This window comes from Culex quinquefasciatus, chromosome 2, assembly GCF_015732765.1.
Source record: "Culex quinquefasciatus strain JHB chromosome 2, VPISU_Cqui_1.0_pri_paternal, whole genome shotgun sequence".
In the NCBI taxonomy this organism is placed as follows: domain Eukaryota; kingdom Metazoa; phylum Arthropoda; class Insecta; order Diptera; family Culicidae; genus Culex; species Culex quinquefasciatus.
Window position 1 is genome coordinate 21,273,691 of NC_051862.1, and position 23,244 is coordinate 21,296,934.

Below are 23,244 nucleotides of genomic sequence, written 5' to 3' on the forward strand. Positions count from 1 at the left end.
TTTTTCGATTTTTTTCGCCGTAGTTTACCGTGATTAGCCGCGAGTTTGCTCCTGCAGCATGCCAAAGGCCGGCCGTGGCCGTGGCAGTTCGAGTGCGGCCTCGAAAAACCCGCGAAGTTCGTCTACTGGCCGTGTGCAAAAGGTAAACAAACCAACGCCGTGTCGGCCGCCATCGCGCAGGGAGCGTCAGCGCTGAAGGCATCGATAAAAGTTACTACATCCCGGATATGTCCCAAGATCACCAGTGCGAACCCGTTCCGGTACTTCCGGTGCCACGACCAGTGGCACATCAACATCCGCCAACATCCCCATCAGGAACGAGTTCCAGATGCTGAGCGACGACGAAGAAAACAGCAACACCGACGGTAGCAGCACTACCGACGACGACGACGACGATGATGGTCGTGCACGGAAAAAGTGCCGACGTCAAAAAAGAACAATTCTCCAACGGAACGAAGACCACCTCCAATTTTTGTTTTGGACACGTTGGCGGACGATGTTGACGAGTTGCTGGAAGGCCTCGGATATTGTCTGAAAATCGGTAAGTCGGCAGTGCAAGTGATCACACTGAACAGAAAAGATTTCGACCTGGTGCTTGAAGAACTGAAGCGTAGCAACTTCAACTTCTACACATACGACCCAGAGAAGCCCCTGTTAAGGTCGTCTTGTAGGGTTACCAAGACCGTCCGATCGCCGACCTGAAGCGACACCTCTCGAACGCCGGAATAAAGCCACGGGAGATAAAAGTGCTCTCGCGAAAGACAACAGTCACAGGTACACACCCTGTACCTGTTGTACTTCGACCGCGGCACCGTCAAGATCCAAGATCTGCGGCGGACTAAGACACTGGACGGTTTTGGGTAAACTGGCGGTTTTACACCAAGAACCCGACAGACGTAGCGCAATGCCACCGTTGCCAGAAATTCGGCCACGGCTCGCGGAACTGCAACCTCCGGCCCCGCTGCGTGAAGTGCGGTGAGTCACACCTCTCGGAGGCGTGCGCACTGCCACGAAAGGCGGACTTGGGGGAAAACGCAGAACAAACTAAGCCGCGCGTAAAGTGCGCGAATTGTGAAGGCAACCATACCGGTAACTACCGCGGATGCGTCGCGCGCAAGGCTTACCTCGAGGAGCAGGAAAAGAGGAAGAAGAAAGCAGCAGCGCCCCACTCTCCTCAGCGAATTACGAGCGCAGCCGTTCCTGCAGTTGGGCAGCGTACGGTTCCAGCGGACAACCCAGCGATCCCTCCTGGATGGGGGCGTTCGTTTGCCAGCGTGGTCGCTGCCGGTAGCGGCGATGCGGCCCAGCAAGGAGTCACCGGGGAAGATCTCTTTACCCTGCCGGAGTTCTTTGCTCTCGCGGGGGAGATGATGACGCGGTTTCGGAGCTGCCGTAACAAGGCGGAGCAATTTCTGGCCCTCGGGGAGCTGATGATCAAGCACATCTATAATTGATATTATTTTTGTCTGTGATCTAGTTTTAAGCTTTTCTCTATCTATCCTTTTCCAATTGCACTTTCTGTAAGTTTTTGAAAACTTTTTCTTACTCTTGTCTATTCCATAGTTATAAGTAATAATTTTTCGATTGAATTACGATGTAAATCACAGCTGAAAGGAACACCAAAACTCTGTTGTGTACCTAAATGAACTCATTGTAAATTGATTATTCACAAATAAAACCGAATTGAATTGAATTAAATTTATTAAATATGCTTTTTTAATTTTCATTACCAATATGAAAAAAAACAAAAAGAAATTACTTTTGAATTCAGTTTTGATTACACCGAAAACTTGTAACTAAGAAACTAATATTAACTGCTCTTTGTAAACATTGTACAAAGAATCCGATGAAGGTTCGTTTTACGATTTTTATTCATTTTCATTGAGAATAACATGACACTTTGAGAATGTATAAGTAGTTCAATTAATCAAAGTTTTTATAATCATTGTTGACTTGTTTTTTAAAACTTTTGAAAAAAAATGGTTCTTTACCATTCTAATTTATTATTTTTATTTTTCATTTTGCAAACGAGATCTTAAACCTGTAAATGTAATTTCGGTTAGAGGTAGTCAAAAAACCATAAAGATTTTTTTCAACTTATGCACATTTTTTAAAATAAAATGTTGCAAAAAACGCATTATGTTCTACAAATTTATGTTTTATTTTCGTGGGCTCATCTTATCTAAAGTTTGCTGAAATTAGGTCAGTAAATGCAGTCTATTCAGATCATTCCTCGAAATTGGTTCTGATCTCATGCTGGCAAAACAGAACCCACGAAAAAAAAAACCCAAACTTCCCATCACACTGCCAACCTTCACCACGATGATTTCTAACCCTCATTGTGCTGATTGCTACCCCCTTCATCCCTCCAAGAACCTCTCGCAACTCCAAGCCCCAACTTCAACTTCCCCTCCTTCTCTCTTGACGGCAAAGTTCACCTTAATGGCTTTGTCCTTCACATTCAGGCAAGCGACGCTTTTTCCTGCGCCGAAAAGCTGCCTCAAATTTACTTCCTCTTTCGTTTGGTTGCCAAAACTGAACGCCGTCGTCGTCGTGATCACCATCACGTTGAAGACCTCGAGGGGTCTCTCGAAAGAGCGCATCATTTCCGCCATCAGCCGAGACTTCAATTGTCAAAAGATTCGTGCGAATGAACGTGTGCGTGTGTGTGTCTGTGTGGGGGTTCTAAAAGGCATCATAATTTACAATCGACAAACTTAACCCCCCCTTAAGTCAGCAATCAACCCCGAGCTTGAAATTCGAAGAAGTGGATATTCACAGTGAAATCTTGGTAGTTTGACATTTTTTATAAAACATAACTGAAGAGACAAAAGTGTCAAACTAACAAGTTCTTGCTGTAATGATTGTTAGTTTCGACCCCATGCAGTTTCACACTTTGGCAACTTGTTGGATCGTTTGATGGGAAAGACTGCTGAAATGAGAGAACAAAAAAAAATCAATTACTAAAGAATGACAAATTGGCTCAGCAGGTCACTAAAGCTTCGATTCGTTTCGCCCCAGGGTCAGCTTCATGAGAGTGTTCTTGGAAATTCTCTCGCCCAAAAAAAAAACCCAATTTAAAATTAATTTACCAAATCCACTACGCTGTAAATGTCACGAAATTTCCGGTCCGATTTCACCTTAAGTGAACCTTTGACCTTAAAAGCTCAACCAAGCGTCTCCATCACGCAAGCAACCCCCTTCCCCTTCACATGCTTTCAATTCTTCCGTAAATGCTGCTTAGCCTATCCGCCACCAGAAAGCTCGTTCTCAGTTTAGTCGCGCTGCAATTGGTGGGTTGTTTTTGCTTTTGCCTCAGGCTGTTAGTAATGACTTTCGAGAGGGGTTTTACGGCGGTGCGACGGCGCGTTTCTGGTTCTGAACTAAAGTTTTGACGGCATGTGTGTGTGTGTGTGTGTGTGTGTGTGTGTGTATGTACCAGCAAGTTTAAGTTTTTTTTTGTGACTTCACCTTGGAGAAAGACACGAGCTTTTTTTTGTCGGTGGCGGTGGAGCTCTAAAGTCAATCGCCGAAAATGTTTGTGTACTAAAGGGGATTAATTCCCCTATGAGAATTGTGAGGATTTAGTGTTTGAAAGTTTGCATTCGAGCCGAAATAGGAATATTTCAAAACTCAATTCCAAACTTTAAGGCGAATTAGGATCAATTTTCAACATCAATTTTCCTGCTTTTTAAACTTTTGCATGGCAATAATTCAGCAACTAAGGGTCGTATCAACAAAGTTCAAAAAAGCAAAATAAAGAAAATTTTCTCAACTTTTCAAAAATATTTTTTTTTTCAAAAGTGGGCAAACATGTGCACTAATTTAAAAAAATGGAAAACTGCAACTATTTTTGAATAAATTTCCTAAATATGGCTATATCTTGAAAACAGGGCACTTTTTGAAAATTTCACTAAAGTACTTTTTGATTGCAAATTTGATATTACATCGAAAAATGGAGTTGAAAAATGATTGCGACCAATAATTCGATTTTTTGAAAAAAATAGTGTTGATTCGAAAATCCATAACTCGGTAAATGATTTTTGGCATAACCTGGAAATTTCTGAAAAGTTGGCATTTCATGTAATCTAAAACATATAAAAAAAAATAGTATTTTTTTGCAAATCAAGTTTTAGTGATAAAGAGCTAAATTAAAAAATCACCAAATTTTTTTTACCGTGCATAATTTTTCCAGTGTAGTCCGTATCCATACCTACAACTTTGCCGAAGACACCAAATCGATCAAAAAATTCCTTCAAAAGATACAGATTTTTGAATTTTCATACATCATTTTTGTATCGACAGCTGCCAAATTTGTATGGAATATTATATGAACAAACTAATGATGCAAAATGGCTTCTTTGGGCATACCGAAGGCACCAAAAAAGTTTCAGCCGGATTAAAAAAATGCAAAAATTAAAATTCAAAATGAAAGATCGATTTCGTAGAGAACTGCTCTGTTTTGTTAGGACTTTTGGCAAAGTTATATCCAGTTTAATTTAAATGGCATAAACTCTTTTTTTTTTTATTTTATCATTTCTAGTTTAAATTTTTAAAAGGTTCTATCTTTATTGGAGACCCATGGTTGTTTTGAAAATTTGCTCTTAGAAATCCTTTCTTGTGATACAGAAATTCATACATTTACATACCCACTTTGTATTACAAGCCGGGTAATTCTTTACCAACTCACACGAAATCGGGAAAAGTTGCCCCGACCCCTCTTCGATTTGCGTGAAACTTTGTCCTTAGGGGTAACTTTTGTCCCTGATCACGAATCTGAGGTCCGTTTTTTGATATCTCGTGACGGAGGGGTGGTACGACCCTTTCCCTTTTTGAACATGCGAAAAAAGAGGTGTTTTTCAATAATTTGCAGCCAGAAACGGTGATGAGATAGAAATTTGGTGTCAAAGGGACTTTTATGTAAAATTAGACGCCCGATTTGATGGCGTACTCAGAATTCCGAAAAAAACTTTTTTTCATCGAAAAAAGACACTAAAAAAGTTTTAAAAGTTCTCCCATTTTCCGTTACTCGAGTGGTAAAATTTTTTGGAACATGTCATTTTATGGGAAATTTAATGTACTTTTCGAATCTACATTGACCCAGAAGGGTCATTTTTTCATTTAGAACAAATTTTTTCATTTTAAAATTTCGTGTTTTTTCTAACTTTGCAGGGTTATTTTTTAGAGTATAACAATGTTCTACAAAGTTGTAGAGCAGACAATTACAAAAATTTTGATGTATAGACATAAGGGGTTTGCTCATGAACATCACGAGTTATTGCGATTTTACGAAAAAAAGTTTTGAAAAAGTTACTTTTTGCGTTTCTCCTTGTTTCGTCTTCCGTGTCTATCGCGGGTGACCATGAACGACCATGATCGATGACGACCAACTTTTTCAAAAAATTTTTTCGTAAAATCGCGATAACTCGTGATGTTAATAAGCACCCCTTATGTCTATATATCAATTTTTTTTAAATGTCTGTTCTACAACTTTGTAGAACATTGTTACACTCTAAAAAATAACCCTGCAAAGTTAGAAAAAACACGAAATTTTAAAATAAAAAATTTTGTTCTAAATGAAAAAAATGACTGGGTCAATGTAGATTCGAAAATTAAATTAAATTTCCCATAAAATGACATGTTCCAAAAAAATTTACAGTCGAGCAACGGAAAATGGGAGAATTTTTAAAACTTTTTAAGTGTTTTTTTCGATGAAAAAAACGTTTTATCGGAATTCTAAGTGGGGGTCTTCAGGGGTTAAACAGTGAACGGATGGTTGGCTCCCACTGATCATTTTTGATTCATTGTTTAACTTCAGCTGATCTGTCAATAACGGAGTAGCAGCTCATTGGCAGTCAACCATGCTCATGCTTATGCTCAAAAAACGTTTTATCGGAATTCTGAGTACGCCATCAAATCGGGCGAATAATTTTACATAAAAGTCCCTTTGACACCAAATTTCTATCTCATCACCGTTAAAGGCTGCAAATTATTGAAAAACACCTCTTTTTTCGCATGCTCAAAAATGGAAGGGGTCGTACCACCCCTCCGTCACGAGACATCAAAAAACGGACCTCGGATTCGTGATCAGGGACAAAAGTTACCCCTTAGGACAAAGTTTGACGCAAATCGAAGAGGGGTCGAGGCCACTGCTGTGTGAGTTGGCGGAGAATTACCCAGCTCCCAAAATTGTATGGAGATTTTTATGGAAAAACTTATGATGCAAAATGGCTTATTTTGACATAGGGAACACATGGAAAAAAAATTCATCCAAATCATAAAGTACAAAGAAAAGTCGATTTGCGAAATCGTAGATAACCACTCTATTTTTTATTTTACTAATGAATTCTTTGTTATCATATGTCAGTAATGAAACTAATTTCATACTTTCTGGTTTCACTGTTATCTTTTTTCATTTTTAAATGCCATGTAATTTTCAATATCTAACTTCATCAACGACTTATCAAATTTTGAACATAAGAACAGCACGCATCAGTACTCTCCTAAATCATTCTTCCACCGATGAATGTTTATAGCCAAAAAAGTGTTCTTTTTTTTGGTGTGAGGTTCTCCTTTTCCGCTATCCACTAACTACTACTCCATCATCTACCATACAAAAGCCGCTGTCCGTCTATCCTTCTCCCCGCCGGTCTGTCAGTCAGTCAGTCGATCTTTCGCTTCCTTCTTCTTGATCTTTTCCACCTTTAATTTTCCACTTCACCTTCGCCTTGCGCGGTTCTCTGTCTCTGTTTGTGTCTGTCTCGCGATTTCTCCCTCCCCCCCCCCCTTATTTTTTGCTTCTCTTTCCTAATTTGATCCCCCCAAATTTCGTCGTTTCCTCCATCATCAAACAATTCGCGTCTTTTATTGCTGTTGTTGTTGTTTCTCTTTCGCTTACCCACTTCTAACTTCTCTCTCTCTCTCTCCCTCTCTTACTTCTTCGTTTTCAACTTGTACTTCTTTCGCACTCTTTCTCGCTCCTCGCGGTGGCTGCCAGATTTTGCTTCCTATTAAACACAACATTCTAATTAATTGACCTTGACGCGAGCGGTTTGCTTTTGCGCTATGTGCAGCAGCAGCGACAGCAGCCACAGCCTAAATTGTATGTGTCTGTCTGAGTGGTAGTGATTTTTGGAGACTTTGTAGTGAGGTTCCTTGTTTTGATTAAAGATGTTTCGTTAGTGAATTTTAGTGTTACTTTTTTTCTCATATAATGAGATAATTTTGATAATAAATTAATCGTTAAAAACGTATTTTGAATTATTTATAAAAAAAATCAAACATAAAAATATAATTTTCTCAAAAACATTTTTTTTTATTTTTCTCAAATTGGAGTAAAGTTTGATTAAAGTATTTCATCCTTTTGAAATAATCGTGCTGAATTCCGATCCAAACCTGTTCTGGAATAATATTTGGGTGGCTAGAGAACTAGGATGGTTTTTCTTGTTTTGTTTTGCTCGTCCAAATGAAGCGGAATATTTTGACGCATTGTGGGCCATGAATAATTTCAGACCTGTTGTTTTTTCCGATATTTTCTTTCGACTTTATGGTCAGGCCTTCAATACGCCGTGTTTGTATAATTTTTAATTTGTTTTCCTTGTCTATATGCTTGTTTAAACCCTTTTTTTCGATTATTTTTGTTTTTTCCGTTTTCAGGAGGTATTTTCAGGTGGCAGCTTTTGTTCTACGAAAAATGTTACTTCTCTTGTTTTATGTTTTTCTTATTTATTTTTGTGTTTATTTGTGTTTTTTATACTTTATTGCATTTACTTTGGCATTTATATTGTTGAGTTTATGTTTCTGACAGTGTTTGGATAGTACTATCACCTACTAAAATTTCATTGTGTCTATTTAATTTTTTCATGTTCCAATTTTTAGTTTTTTTTTTAGCATGTTTTTCATTTTTTTTACTCAAGAGTGAAATCATCATTCAAATTGTTGAAAAATGCTTAGAGACATAGTAAATTACTGCATACTTATTTTTTACAAATGATATAGAAAATATTAGTGAAGAATACAGCCAGAGTTGGCCCCAGAAAAAAATACATTTTTTTAAACATTGGCAAAATCACTTAAAACAAGTCACACTGGAAGATTATTTTAAATTTTAGGAGTGGTTGAAAAAAATATTTTTGGTGAATTTTTGGATCTAAGCCCGCCTGGAGGCCCAGGCCTAGAAGAAATTGTCAAAAACCACAAAAAAAACTATTTTTTCAACATTTTAATTTTTAAACCACTGTATCTTCACAAGGATTGGACATAGAACATAGGTCAATATGTAGACCTTTAAGTAAAATTGTCTGGAGAATCGAATCCACCTATCAGTTTTCTGGAAAATTTTAACGATTTGACCAATTTGAAAAAAAAAAACAGTTTTAGTAAATGAATTTAATATTTTTTTAAGGAGAGACATACCATCCTGCATTTTTCCTGAGTCTTTTGGTAACATCTTAGGCTATTTTCTCAAATATTTTAAACGAAAAATCTTGTGACATCATCTTAAAATTTATCTTTTAAACTTAAAAATTTTAAAATCTCATAGAGGTGACATGTATTTTTCTTTCAGTGTATTTCTTTTTTTTTTTCAAAAGAACGCCCAAATTCCTACAAGTTTATCTTTGAACACTTTTTGATACGATGTCATTCTCGAGTGCACTGGCTCCATGAACACATAAATGGCCTAGGATAACATGTCTACAAAGTTTCATTTAAATCGGAGAGGTTCAGGTACAAGAGTTCCAAGATTCCTGATTTGAGCTGGAATTGTTCTGTAGTATTTTTTTCTCGTCCGTAACAAACAGAACAACTTTTCGTTACAGCATTTTCTGTAAAGCTGCTTCCCATATCTCTTTAACTAATTATGTTTAAAGACAATCAGTTGTTTTGCAATCAATAGTTTTCTAAGAATTCACAAAAAAAAATCGCCAAAAAAATCTTTTATGATTCTAAGAACGTGACCACGTGATTTGATGGATGGTCCTCTGGAAAAAAAATGCTACGAGGTGGGATGGTAGGTCTGAAACACTAGAAAAAATGCTACGTCATTTGTGGATAGCGAATAATAATTCTTTTAAATGTTTATACCCGGGCAGACGGTAATAACAAAATTAATAATATTTCAAAAACAAATCCTGTTAAAATAACAAAAAGTGTTATTATTTTATCCTGAAGTTCAACTTCAAGAAGAAAAAATAATAACAGTTTCTGATAAAATAACAAAATTTGGTATTGAAGTGATATTATATTGAAAATGTTTAATAATACGCTAATAAGAGGAAATGTTATACATTTCAAAAACCCTCCTAATAACAAAATTTGTTATTCGTTCGGTATTCTGACTTAGAAATAAAATTACCATAAATCGCACAAATGGAAAAGTTTCTAAGTGTCCATAACACAATCTGTTATTATTTTTTCTTTTGTTAAATATGTTTAGATCTTTGGGATAATTTTGACCAATTTCGTCGGGATCATTATTTTGGCCATGAAATGGGGTCCTTAAGCTAAAATTATTCTGAAAAGTTGAAATTTTGAAAGTTGACTTTTTTAATTATTTGATATACCCCCTAAGGGACTTTGCTAAAATTGGCTAGAACTATGGGATAATTTTGACCAATTTCGTCGGGATCATTATTTTGGCCATGAAATGGGGTCCTTTAGCTACAATTATTCTGAAAAGTTGAAATTTTGAAAGTTGACTTTTTTAATTATTTGATATACCCCATAGAGGACTTTGTTTAAAGTGGTTAGAACTATAGGATAATTTTGACCAATTTCGTCAGGGTCATTATTTTGGCCATGAAATGGGATCCTTAAGCTACAATTATTCTAAAAAGTTGAAATTTTTAAAGTTGATTTTTTTAATTATTTGATATACCCCCTAAGGGACTTTGCTAAAATTGGCTAGAACTATGGGATAATTTTGACCAATTTCGTCGGGATCATTATTTTGGCCATGAAATTGGGTCCTTACGCTAAAATTATTCTGAAAAGTTGAAATTTTGAAAGTTGATTTTTTTAATTATTTGATATATCCCCTAAGGGACTTTGTTAAAATTGGCTAGAACTATGGGATAATTTTGACCAATTTCGTCGGGATCATTATTTTGGCCATGAAATGGGATCCTTAAGCTACAATTATTCTGAAAAGTTGAAATTTTGAAAGTTGATTTTTTTAATTATTTGATATACCCCCTAAGGGACTTTGCTAAAATTGGCTAGAGCTATGGGATAATTTTGACCAATTTCGTCGGGATCATTATTTTGGCCATGAAATGGGGTCCTTTAGCTAAAATTATTCTGAAAAGTTGAAATTTTGAAAGCTGATTTTTTTAATTATTTGATATACCCTTTGTTTAAAATGGTTAGAACTATGGGATAATTTTGACCAATTTCGTCGGGATCATTATTTTGGCCATGAAATGGGGTCCTTTAGCTAAAATTATTCTGAAAAGTTGAAATTTTGAAAGTTGACTTTTTTAATTATTTGATATACCCCCTAGAGGACTTTGTTTAAAGTGGTTAGAACTATAGGATAATTTTGACCAATTTCGTCAGGGTCATTATTTTGGCCATGAAATGGGATCCTTAAGCTACAATTATTCTAAAAAGTTGAAATTTTGAAATTTGATTTTTTTAATTATTTGATATACCCCCTAAGGGATTTTGCTAAAATTGGCTAGAACTATGGGATAATTTTGACCAATTTCGTCGGGATCATTATTTTGGCCATGAAATGGGGTCCTTAAGCTAAAATTATTCTGAAAAGTTGAAATTTTGAAAGTTGATTTTTTTAATTATTTGATATACCCCCTAAGGGACTTTGCTAAAATTGGCTAGAACTATGGGATAATTTTGACCAATTTCGTCGCGATCATTATTTTGGCCATGAAATGGGGTCCTTTAGCTAAAATTATTCTGAAAAGTTGAAATTTTGAAAGTTGACTTTTTTAATTATTTGATATACCCCATAGAGGACTTTGTTTAAAGTGGTTAGAACTATAGGATAATTTTGACCAATTTCGTCAGGGTCATTATTTTGGCCATGAAATGGGATCCTTAAGCTACAATTATTCTAAAAAGTTGAAATTTTGAAAGTTGATTTTTTTAATTATTTGATATACCCCCTAAGGGACTTTGCTAAAATTGGCTAGAACTATGGGATAATTTTGACCAATTTCGTCGGGATCATTATTTTGGTCATGAAATGGGGCCGTATAATCGAGTATGGACTGTAACGTGAGCATATGTTGGTGTGTCTTGTCTTTTTGTAATAGTATTAATTATTCATGAAATAAGACTTTTTTGAGCTTTTCACAGTAAAGTTTTAGCTAATTTTGCCGCCACACGCCACGCCGATTCGTTCGGCACCAGAAGGTCTCCTTGGCCGATCGCGAGACGCTGCCAAGAAGTCAGAAATTAATATTAATTTTCCCACCAGGCCATGAAAGATTTCCTTCCTTTATTACCAGCTAACCGGTGGCTCTTCTTCTTCTGCTGCTTCGTCTTCCTCAATTTGATCAATTGCTGTTATTATTTTATTTTGGCTTGTTTGTTTGCTGCAGTTTCTTGCGAACTTCATCAGGCTGAAATTAGCGCCGAATCATGAGACTTCCTTTCTTCGTGAGATTGCTTCCTTGTTGTTCTGCTGCTGCTGCAGAGGTCAACGCTGAAATCAGGTCCACCGGCTAATCAAAGCGATGCGCTGCTCATTAGGACTTTGAGGCACGCTTTTCCGTTCTGATTGAGCGCTTGATTGAGCATTTTGCAGCTAAAGTTCTGCCCGCAATTGGTCTATTCCGTTCCGCTACGGTACGGTGGTTGTTCGGGAGGACCTTGGCCGTGGACATGGATTTGAGTGGCTTGTGTTCTAGATTTTTGATCGTTGTGTGGCTGTGCGTTTCTGAATCACGGCTTGTTATTCTTAGGAACTGGGTAAATAGTGCTTAGTAATCATGGTCTAGGTGCTGGCATGCATGGCAATGTCCATGGGCTTTAAACGGTACCTTGAGTGATTTGCTTCAAATCGCACGGAACATTACGTAAGGAGGATTAGAGCATTTAATTGGAGCGTGAAGTTGAGTAAAGGTCTAGATTTATTGTTCGATTTAAATAGCCAAATAAGCTTGGAATCTAGCGTCTAAAGATTTTTCGACTCCGACTATTACTATTATATTGAAATATATACAACACTAAAATCTTAGATTTTATTCCCCTACCATGATTAACTAAACAAAATCACTCATTATTTGGACGCACTTTGGTGCGATTTGTGATTTTAATCATGCACGAGTAGCTGCGCTACCTTCGCTTCGTCGCGGCCATGATCGTGATCGTGAAACCCGAACGCGCCGCCACACTGCCGAAAAAAGGCTCCCGACGTCGTCGTCGCTGAGCACGAATGGCCCTCACGAAGAATGGACGGTTGAATTGGGGCGTACACTGTGAAAAATGTTTCTGTAGATGTGGGTTAAATTTTAGTTTTTCGAAAATTATTTTTATGATATTATTGTTCCATTCAATTTATTTTCATGATTTTTCCCCGTTATTTTTTACTGTTAAAATTGAAAGTTAGGGGTTGCAGCGAGCAACAAGGGGTAGTTTGGGGGTAGTTTCTGCATCTGATCGCGATTCACGCGGTTGATTTTCGGCTGGCGGCACAAAAAAAAACCGAACAAATTGCTTCAACCCCCAAAAAAATGGCTGCCGGGGTGCTGCTCGAGACACCACTACAAACTCAATTACGCGTCTAAATACAGAAATCTCAGACGTCCGAGTCTCGGCAGGCCAAAGCAATTGGCAAAGTCTGGCGGAGGCAAAGTGACGGTCGAAGGAGCCCGCGCGCGCTGAGACTGAGACCTCGGTGAAGATCATGGCCTGCGACGTCGAGAGAACTCGCGCCGTAATTACTTCCTACTTGGCAAAGTGCGCCGCCGAATGTGCAGTTTTTTAAACAGGCGCCGAAAAGTTGGAAGCTGGCTCGAGAATAAGGTGTGGTGGTGGTCCGGTAATGAGAGGTTTGCTGTGGGGTTTTTTTTGGAATCAATTTTGTCGACAGTGATTTAAGTTGCTGGAATGAGTCATGAACAGTTGTTACACGACACATTATTGAAATTGAATGTAACGTTGATAAAATCATACATAAATGACCAATTTGCAAAATCAATTTCCCTGATAAAAGGGGCCAACTTCGCCAACTCACCAAGCAATTGCTCCGACTCTTCTTGGATTTGCGTTAATCGTTGACCTAAGGAGTAATTTTGGTCCTTGATCACGAATCCGAGCTCCATTTTTCGATACCTCGTGACGGAGGGTCAATGCGACTCCTTTCAATTTTGAACAAACAGAAAAAGACGTGTTTTTCAATAATTTGCAACTCGAAACGGTGATGGTTTGGAATTTGGGTGTCAAAGGAATAAAAATCGGAGGCCCAATTTGATGGCATACTCAGAATTCCGAAAAAAACGTATTTTTCATCGAAAAAAATACAAAAAATTGATTCAAAAATTCTGCCAGAACCTGCAATAACCCAGAAGGGTATTTTGCCTTCCTCACTGAGGTAAGGCTATAATCCTGCTCTAAATATGAACTTTTTATTAAAAGCTCAAAGACCCACCTTCATGTATACATATCGACTCAGAATCGAAAACTGAACAAATGTCTGTGTGTGTATGTGTGTGTGTGTGTGTGTGTTTGTGTGTATGTGTGTGTATGTGTGTGTGTGTGTGTATGTATGTGACCAAAATTCTCACTGAGTTTTCTCAGCACTGGCTGAACCGATTTTGATCAAACCGGTTGCATTCGACTTGGTTCATGGTCCCATACATCTCTATTGAATTGTTTGAAGTTTCGATAACTAGTTCAAAAGTTATGTATAAAAATGTGTTTTCACATATATCCGGATCTCATTTATTTGCATGTAAACGATGTCCGGATCCATCATCCGACCCATCGTTGGTTAGGTAATCGAAAGATCTGGCAACCCTGTCTCGAGTTATGACCACTTAAGTGATATTTATGTACTTTTTTGAAGCCGGATCTCACTTAAATGTATGTTAACGATATCCAAATCCATCATCCGACACATCGTTGGTTAGGTAATCGAAAGACCTTTCCAACGAGTTCACAACATTGAAGATCTGGCAACCCTGTCTTGAGTTATACCACTTAAGTGATATTTATATACATTTTTGAAGCCGGATCTCAATTAAATGTATGTAAACGATGCCCGGATCCATCATCCAATTTATCGTTGTTTAGGTGATCGAGAGACCTTTCCAACGAGTCCACAACATTGAAGATCTGGCTACCTTGTCTCGAGTTATTATCATTTAAGTGATATTTATATACATTTTTGAAGCTGGATCTCAATTAAATGTATGTAAACGATGTCCGGATCCAGCATCCGACACATCGTTGGTTAGGTAATCAAAAACCTTTTTCAATGAGTCCACATCATTGAAGATTTGGCAACCCTGTCTCGAGTTATGATCAATTATGTGATATTTATATACATTTTCGAAGCCGGATCTCAATTAAATGTATGTAAACGATGTCCGAATCCATCATCCGACACATCGTTGGTTAGGTAATTGAAAGACCTTTCCAAAGAGTCCACAACATTTAAGATCTGGCAACCCTGTCTCGAGTTATGACCACTTAAGTGATATTTGTGTACTTTTTTGAAGCCGGATCTCACTTAAATGTATGTAAACGATGCCCGGATCCATCATCCGACACATCGTTGGTTAGGTAATCGAGAGACCTTTCCAACGAATCCAAAGATTGAAGATCTGGCAACCCTGTCTCGAGTTATGACCACTTAAGTGATATTTATGTACTTTGTTGAAGCCGGATCTCACTTAAATGTATGTAAACGATGTTTGGATTCATTTTCCGACACATCGTTGGTTAGGTAATCAAAAACCCTTTCCAACGAGTCCACAACATTGATGATTTGGCAACCCTGTCTCGAGTTATGACCACTCAAGTTATATCTGTGTACTTATTTTTCTGGATCTAAAAAAAAATAGCTGGCAAACCACTTATATTAAAAATGAGGAAGGCATCAACCACATAGGTGGATTAAGTTAGTTTTTTCTTTTAGAACAAAATTTTTCATCTTGAAATTTCGGATTTTTTTTAACTTTGTAAGGTTATTTTTCAGAGTGTAACATTGGTCTACGGTGATAGAGCAGACAATTGCACCAATTTTTATGTACAATTATAATTGGTTTGTATGTAACCATCAAGATTTATCGGAATTTTACGAAATAAAAGTTTTTTACATTATTGAAAAACACGACTTTTTTTGATATTCAAAAAAATGAAAGGGGTCGTACCGCCCCTCCGTCGCGAGATATCGAAATATGGAACTACCTTTAAATTTCACAACCATAAAAGCTGTCCCTCAATTTTTTCAACTTCTATAAATGTATATTCAGATTCCATCCTTTAAAAGCCCTCCTCACTTCAAGAACTCTGCCGAGCCATAAAAGAGAATGCGCCCAAGCGTTGAGAAAAAAAGCGCAAATTTCCTCACACTTGCCCACTAACTCACACTAACTAACGCTCCACGTCCGTCAATTCGCTCCGGCTCGGCAACATTTCAGAAAGTTTTGCTGCGCTTATACTTATTTCTAGAGCCTAGCTATAGACCAAAGTACAAAACCGCAGTGTCTATCCTATACTATAATATGTGCATCAAGCAGGAGGGGTTGTGTTGGAGGCCAGGGGACGTGCCTTGCGGTCCAAAGAAAACCAACTAATGGCAATTTAGTTGCGCCACCTTCTCTAGTAGATAGATACCGCACTCACACGTGGCCTCCCCCCCTCTCCCACTAGTACTCCATACTTAACCTCAACTTTCCATCAGCACACACAGTCTTGGAAGTTGGTTCTGAGCCCACTTTGGCAAGCAAAATAAAAAAGAAACTGCATCGCGTGGAGTGAATGTCAACTTCTGCCGCTGCTTGCACTAAGTCGGCCCCGGTACTAGCCTTTAGTAAGCACTAGTACAGCAGAAAAAAAACCCACACAAATTGAGTCGCACACTCACACAGAAACCACCAGTTGATTGGACCGACTGTAAGCGTGGTTCCATTTCGTGAACGGACGAACGGACGACGGTCCCATGGTCTTGGAAAGGTGTTCTTTCGGTTTCCACTCTGGTAGTGTGTACTAACCAAGTTGGTATTACTAGGCAAAGTGAAGGCAGCAAGGCAAGAAAGAAAATATCACGAGAGCATGAAACATTTCACAACATCCCGCCAGTTACTTGCGGCGAAGCCCAAGTCGAGGGCCAGCGCTGAAACGCTATCGAGAGTGACTCAGAATGAGAAGGTTAGGGAAGGGTAGTTTCATTAGGATTTAAAATTTAAAGAAATTATAAGGTACAAACAATGAATGATCAATCAATGGTTAGCTTCACATGACACTTTGACAAAAATTTGAAGATTCTAAAAAAAGAAATTTTAAAATGAATAATTTTGTTTAAAATGAGCAGTTTTCTGAGATTTCGGTCATTCGATTTTTTTTTTTTTTTTTGAATCCGTCTGAAACTTTTTTGGTGCTTTCGGTATGCCCAAAGAAGCCATTTTGCATCATTAGTTTGTCCATATAATTTTCCATACAAATTTGGCAGTTGTCCATACAAAAATGATTTATTAAAATTCTAAAATCTGTATCTTTTGAAGGAATTTTTTGATCGATTTGGTGTCTTCGGCAGAGTTGTAGGTATAGATAAGGACTACACTGCAAACACGATACACGGTAAAAAAAATTGGTGATTTTTTATTTAACTTTTGACATAAAAACTTGATTTGCTAGAAAACACTATTTAATCATTTTTTTATACGTCATAAAATGCCTACTTTTCAGAAATTTCCAGAATGGGCAAAAAATCTTTGACTGAGTTATGAACTTTTGAATCAATATTGATTTTTTCAAAAAATCAAAATATTGGTCACAAAAATTTTTCAACTTCATTTTTCGATGTAAAATCAAATTTTTAATTAAAAAGTACTTCAGTGAAATTTTCATAAAGTGCAAGATATACCCATTTTAGGTAACTTTTTTCAAAATAGTCGCAGTTTTCCATTTTTTTTAAAGTAGTGCACATATTTGTCCACTTTTGAAAAACATATTTTTGAAACGCTGAGAAAATTCTCTATATTTTGCTGTTTTGAAATTTTCCGATCTTTTCGAAAACAACATTTTTGAAATTTTCAAATCAAAATCATTTCAAAAGGGCGTTTTACTCAATGTGTGGGCCTTTTGAAATATTAGTCTTGATTTGAAAATATTGTTTTAGAAAAGATCGGAAAATTCCACGAATGTTTCATATTTTAACAATGAAAATCGGACCGTTAGTTGCTGAGATATCGACATTAGAAAATGATGGCTTGTTTGGGTGAAACTTAAAAAACATCAATTTTCCTGTTTTTAAACCTTTTCATGACAATATCTCAACCTTCCAAAAATATTATTTTTTTTTTCAAAAGTGGGCAAACATGAGCATCATTTTTAAAAATGAATAACTGAGACTATTTAAAAAAAAAGTTACCTAAAAATGGCTTTAATTTGAAAACGGTGCACTTTATCAAAATTTCACTGCAGATCTTTTTGATTGCAAATTCGATTTTACATCGAAAAATGAAGTTGAACAATTTTTGAGACCAACATTTCGATTTTTTGAAAAAAAAATCAGTTTTGAATCAAAAATTCATAACTCGGTCAAAGATTGTTACCCAATCTGGAACCTTCAAAAGATACAGATTTTTGAATTTTCATACATCATTTTTGTATGGACAGCTGCCAAAATATATGAACAAACTAATGATGCAAAATTGCTTCTTTGGGCATCAAAGGCACCTAAAAAGTTTCAGCCGGATTGAAAAATACAAAAATTAAGATTAATAAAAAAGACCGATTTCGTAGAGAACTGCTCATTTGAGAAAAACTAAAATTATAACAAAAAAACTTGTTGCGGTACTGCGCATCGAAAATTTTCAAAAATTTATGAGATTTTCGTATAAACCCAAACATGTTGACAATGATTTTAAACTCAGGGGAATGCATTTTAAATTGATTTCAGCTGATTTCACCTAAATTTCCATAGCAATTTCGAAGTTTAAAAAAAAAAATATTTTGTTTGCCCCCTTATTTTTCGGGTCGATTTTGAAGGGAGGGGGGAGACAAAAACTTCAAAAATATGTGTACCAAAAAAAAATTTTTTTTTATTCGATCCCAAGTGAAATTTTGCCAAGGCCTTCGGATAATCAAGTCTGGACAGTATTCTGAATAAAGATTTGAATGTTTTTTTTTCTAAAACAAAGATGGCCGATTGGGTTTCCCGATCAGACGGAAATAACTTGGGAAAAACATTTTTGATATTTGAAAATACTTGAATTGTTATTTTAACAACTAATCCGATCATCCCAATAACACTTGGAGTTATTTTTCTATAACAAATAAAGTTATTCCAATGTTGTGTTGGCTTTCAACTAATATCAGACCAATAACAGATTTTGCATGAATATTCCATAATTTCCACTTTTTGTTACTTTAACAGTATTTGTTATTGAAATGACATGAAGTTTGTTATCACCGTCTGCCCGGGTTGGCTTTAAAGATTCTTAATCAGTTTAACGAAATTTACAGAAAAAAAATCGATTGGGATCACATCAAAATTACATACATTTAAAATAACGTCACAAATGGCCCCTAAACGATGCTTCGTAAAGTACCATAACTAGTCGCTATTGCTTGTCGTTACTACTATTACAAACCACCTAAACATCAAACTAACAAGGCCCGCGACGCGACGAAACAAATAAACAAACACAAATATATCCAGCAGTAACCAAACCCCAACCAACCAACAAACCCACCAACGACGACGACGACGACATGCTGCAACATATGGTGGCTTAAGCTGACTATATTAGTAAGTAGTACTACACCACCAGACAGCGTTTCCAGCACGTGTGTGTGTGTGTGTATGCTATCGAGTGGAGCAGAGCGAGACAGAGTGAGAGAAAAAAGTGTGACCTTGAAAATTGCGCCGACGAAAGAAAAGAAACGCGACATGACGAAACTAAATAAAAAAGTGAGACTCCTCAGACTAAGCGCGCTAAAACGACGAACACGACAGCAAAGAAGAAGAAGAAGTGGATGAAGACACACGCTTAGAGCGATCGCGACGGCTTAGGACGGGCGCGCGCACGATCGTTTTGATGATCGTCGTCGTCGGTTTGGGGAGCAAAACACGGCAAAATCAAACGAAGGAAGAAGGAGAGAAGGTAAAAGATATTGGATGAGGTAATGGTGGTGTTGGTGGTGATGGCTGGCGAGTATGCCGTAATACATCTTTGCGATCGTGAAAGAAAGAAAAGAAGAAGAATTAGTATGAAAAAGTAAAAAATAAGCGAAGCGAAAGGGGTATTGCGAGACTAAAAAGCTAAGAGTGCTTTTGCCGTGCTGGACAGCCAAATGTCAAATGGGAGAGCAGAGCTGTGGGAAATGACAGCTGGAAAATTTACTAAAATCACAGATTTAGACCTTAACCAAACAAGACAAAGCGTAGCAAAGCTAAGAAAATATCAAATTTATCTAAACTTATCTAAACTGACTAATTAGTGATCAATTATATCTATGACACTTAAAAAAGATTGATTAATAAGTATTTTTATTTAATCAATTTATTTATTTCTAAACGGCACCATTTTTGAAAAACGTTTAACTCTTTAAAATTAATTGACAAACATCTAAATTTGACATAAAAAAAATCTTCAAATGATTTCTCGTAATTGAAATTAATGCATAAAAAACATTATGCAGAAAAACAACATTTCATATTGTTTTTATTTTTTAATTCTTTAATTATTAAAAATGAATTTTAACAAAATTGTTCATCAAAAACTACGCTTTTTCTAAGAAATGTCATAAAATGTAATACTGAAAATTTTCTCTAAGAATTAAAATAACTGCTACTATAAAAAAAAACAATGCAGAACCTCATCAAAATAGTGTAATTTATTTTTGAAAGAGACATCTATCCATAAAAACCTAAAAAGAATATGTTTTAGTCGATTTCGAAAAGAAGCACTTTACCTGTTTGTAATTATCTACCCAATTTTTTTAAGTAAAAGAAAACTTGAAAATGTTTGAATTTAACAGTCCAGACTTGATTATCCGAAGGTGTCAGAAAAAAATAACTTCGGATAATAGATACACGAAAAAATAAATTATGTTATCTTTTTTTTGTTTGTTGAGTATGACCCCTTAACTAGTCTAAAGTGATTTAAAAAATTTAAATCCAAGATGGCGCTGAAATGGCGGTAACTAATTATGTAAAAAATGCATTAAGCCATTTTAAAGGCAATCAACCATTCAAATTTGACTAAGGCTGGTACAAAAAAAACTATTGTTTTTTTGAAATTTTCGATGTCTACTATCGATAATGTTTTTTTTTTCGCTAAAATTTTTGTTTTCGTCAAATTTTACATTTTTTAAAAACTTTTATTGCAAAACAACTGAACTAGTGTAAAATACATTTCAAAACACTTTTTCCATGCAAATGTTGAAACTATGGCATGTTATTTTAATATTTATATTTTTTTATTTTCAATGAGACACTTTGATTTTTCTTCATTAAACTTTTCAATATCTATGAAAATCTTTCAAAACATGAATTAAAAGTGATTTTTGGCATATTTATAGAGTTTTAACTTCATTTAACCAAAAATACAAAGTTATTTGGTATAAATATACGAATTTTACAAAATTTAAATATTTTTTAGTATAACTCTTGTTAATTAAAGTTTCATGATGGCAAAATTGCTCTAAAATGTTCATGCTGATGAAAAATTAGAAAAATTGATTGATGACTACCCTACCCTACTAAATTATTCAGGATTTTGTTTGCAACCCGATTTTTGTGCCACAAAAACTGCAAATAAAATTTCAATTGGCCTATTTCTTAAAAATGGTATAGAAGGTAGGAGAAAGAAGGAATAGAAAGTTGCGTGCTGTAAAATTATAAAATGTAAAATAAAAATTGTTTCAATAAAAACATGATTTAATGAAAAAAAAAAACAAAAAAATATATAAAAAATAGTGCCCTGAATGTTTAAAAATTGATTTGAAAACTTATTTATTTTGGAAAATTTTGAGAAAGCAAGATCATAAAAGGAATCCGAAATAATCAGAATCATTTGTTTTTTTTTTGAAAATGTTAAATTTTCAATATTTATTCAAAGCAATTTAAAATATCATCGTTTGTAAACATCATCATAGCGTCTACCAACATTTTTGCTACAAAACCTACAAACAACAACAAAGAAGTGCGACTCAAAAAAAAAAGACTCCAATCAACATGAATCGAACCAACCCACATCTCACGTTACACACTGCCTTATTTTTTCGCGCCATTATTCTTCCAAAAGTTTCCTTCCATCCTACTGTTCCACTGAACCTTCTAACCAGCCAGACATTCTCGCGGGTGCAACATTCTAATTAAATCTTCTTCCACCTCTCAATACAATCCGTCTCAAGAAGTTTCGCTGTACAGTCGACCCCGTCGTAAAGTACGGTCATTTTGAATTTCCTAAAATTGATAGTAAAATTTTAAAAGTCCTTCACAGATGATCAAAAATATTCGGTTTTATAAAAAAATATCAAGACTGAGCAAAACATTTATTTTGAAAACCGTACCATACGAAGCCCACCTGTCCCGAAGATCGATTTGGCATTCTCCCGCGGTAGAACGCGCGTGTGTCGTCATCGCGCGTCCCAAAGACGTCCCGTCCCGCGTATAAATATTGAGAGAGGTGAAGTCTGGGTACGTGACACACACCGCGCCAAGACGACGACAGCACGAAAAGAGAAAGGAGATTATCTCTCCCCCTTCGACTTCTACCTTTCCTCATTCCTACCCTCTGAAAATTTGTGCTACCTTCTTGAAATGATCGCATGTTGCTCTCTGTGTAGAACAGCCGAAATTGACAAAACAGCTTCGCAGTCACTCGAAAACGCAAGCGGCGCCGTGGCTTAGTTGGTTAAAGCGCCTGTCTAGTAAACAGGAGATCGTGAGTTCGAATCTCGCCGGAGCCTAACTGTCAGATAAGATGGTTGAAACTTTTTTTTCATGGTGTCGTGATATGATCGTTACCGGACATTTGAACTCACTCAATTTTGATGACACTTTGTTTTTGTTTACTACTAGGTTGACCACGCACGCTTTTCTGTCAATTTGGCAACGACACCAAACGTCACACAAGGGGTAAGCAGATCGGGTTTCCGTTTTGTTTCTGCAAATGTTGGGAAATTCGAGCACTTGAGTCGGTGTAAGCAGGTTGGCGTCACCCTCGTTTTTTTTGTTTGCTGTTTGAAGTGACGAATTCGGGATTAATCCAGCAACAACAAAAAAAAGTGATAGCTTAATCACTTTTTGGTGTTTTCCCTCTCATGTACAAAGCAACCCTCCTAATCACATCCTGCGGACCATTTCTTTTCTCAGGAATCCAGGGGCTTCAGGTAGGGGTCCACCAACTTTCCTTTGTGTTTTTGAACGGTCTGGAAATTTGGCTTGACGAATGCTACAAACAAGGGATCATCACTCATCAACGCGGTGCGTGAGCTGCGTGCGTGATGATTGAGAAGGAAAGGTATAGGGACGGATCAGATCAGGTGTTTTTTGAAGAAGGTTTTTTTTGAAGAAATTGTTGTGCAAGATTGAAATTCCGGTAGCCGTCGATTGTACGGAGTCAGAAGACGTGAAGAGAAAGGTGCTCAAGCGGAATGGTTTGAAAAATGTGTTGAATATTTCAGTAAGTTTTTTTCCAATTTTTTTCTTACTCTTGGTAATCTCTTAGTGATAAGTAATAATCGTTCCAAAATGGATTGAGATTTAACACACAGCTGAATGGAACTTCAAAACTCTGTTATGTACTGCGAATGAACAAATTGTAACATGATTATTCACTAATAAAACCGAATTGAAAATTGAAAATGTGTTGAACAGAACAACACACAAATATTTTTTCTAAAATATTAAAAGCATTGTAAGAATTCTTTATGTATAATTTAGACTGAAAGAATTTCTGGCAGTGCTTCTGGGGACGCGCAGTCCGGTTTTTCGCGATAATTTTCGTCTCTTTTGTGTGGCTGTTTGTGTGCATGGGGTGATTGGTCAGTATAATTGAATAATGCCTTCATAAGTGCAGTGCTTCTGAGAACACGCAG

At 36.5% G+C, this 23,244-nt stretch overlaps 1 non-coding gene across 1 annotated transcript; it reads left to right on the top strand.

Annotated features, from left to right (window-relative positions):
- Positions 1–22,039: 22,039 nt before the first annotated feature.
- On the top strand, positions 22,040–22,113 carry Trnat-agu. Its single transcript has one exon. It is a non-coding gene; the product is annotated as a tRNA-Thr (tRNA).
- Positions 22,114–23,244: the final 1,131 nt, after the last annotated feature.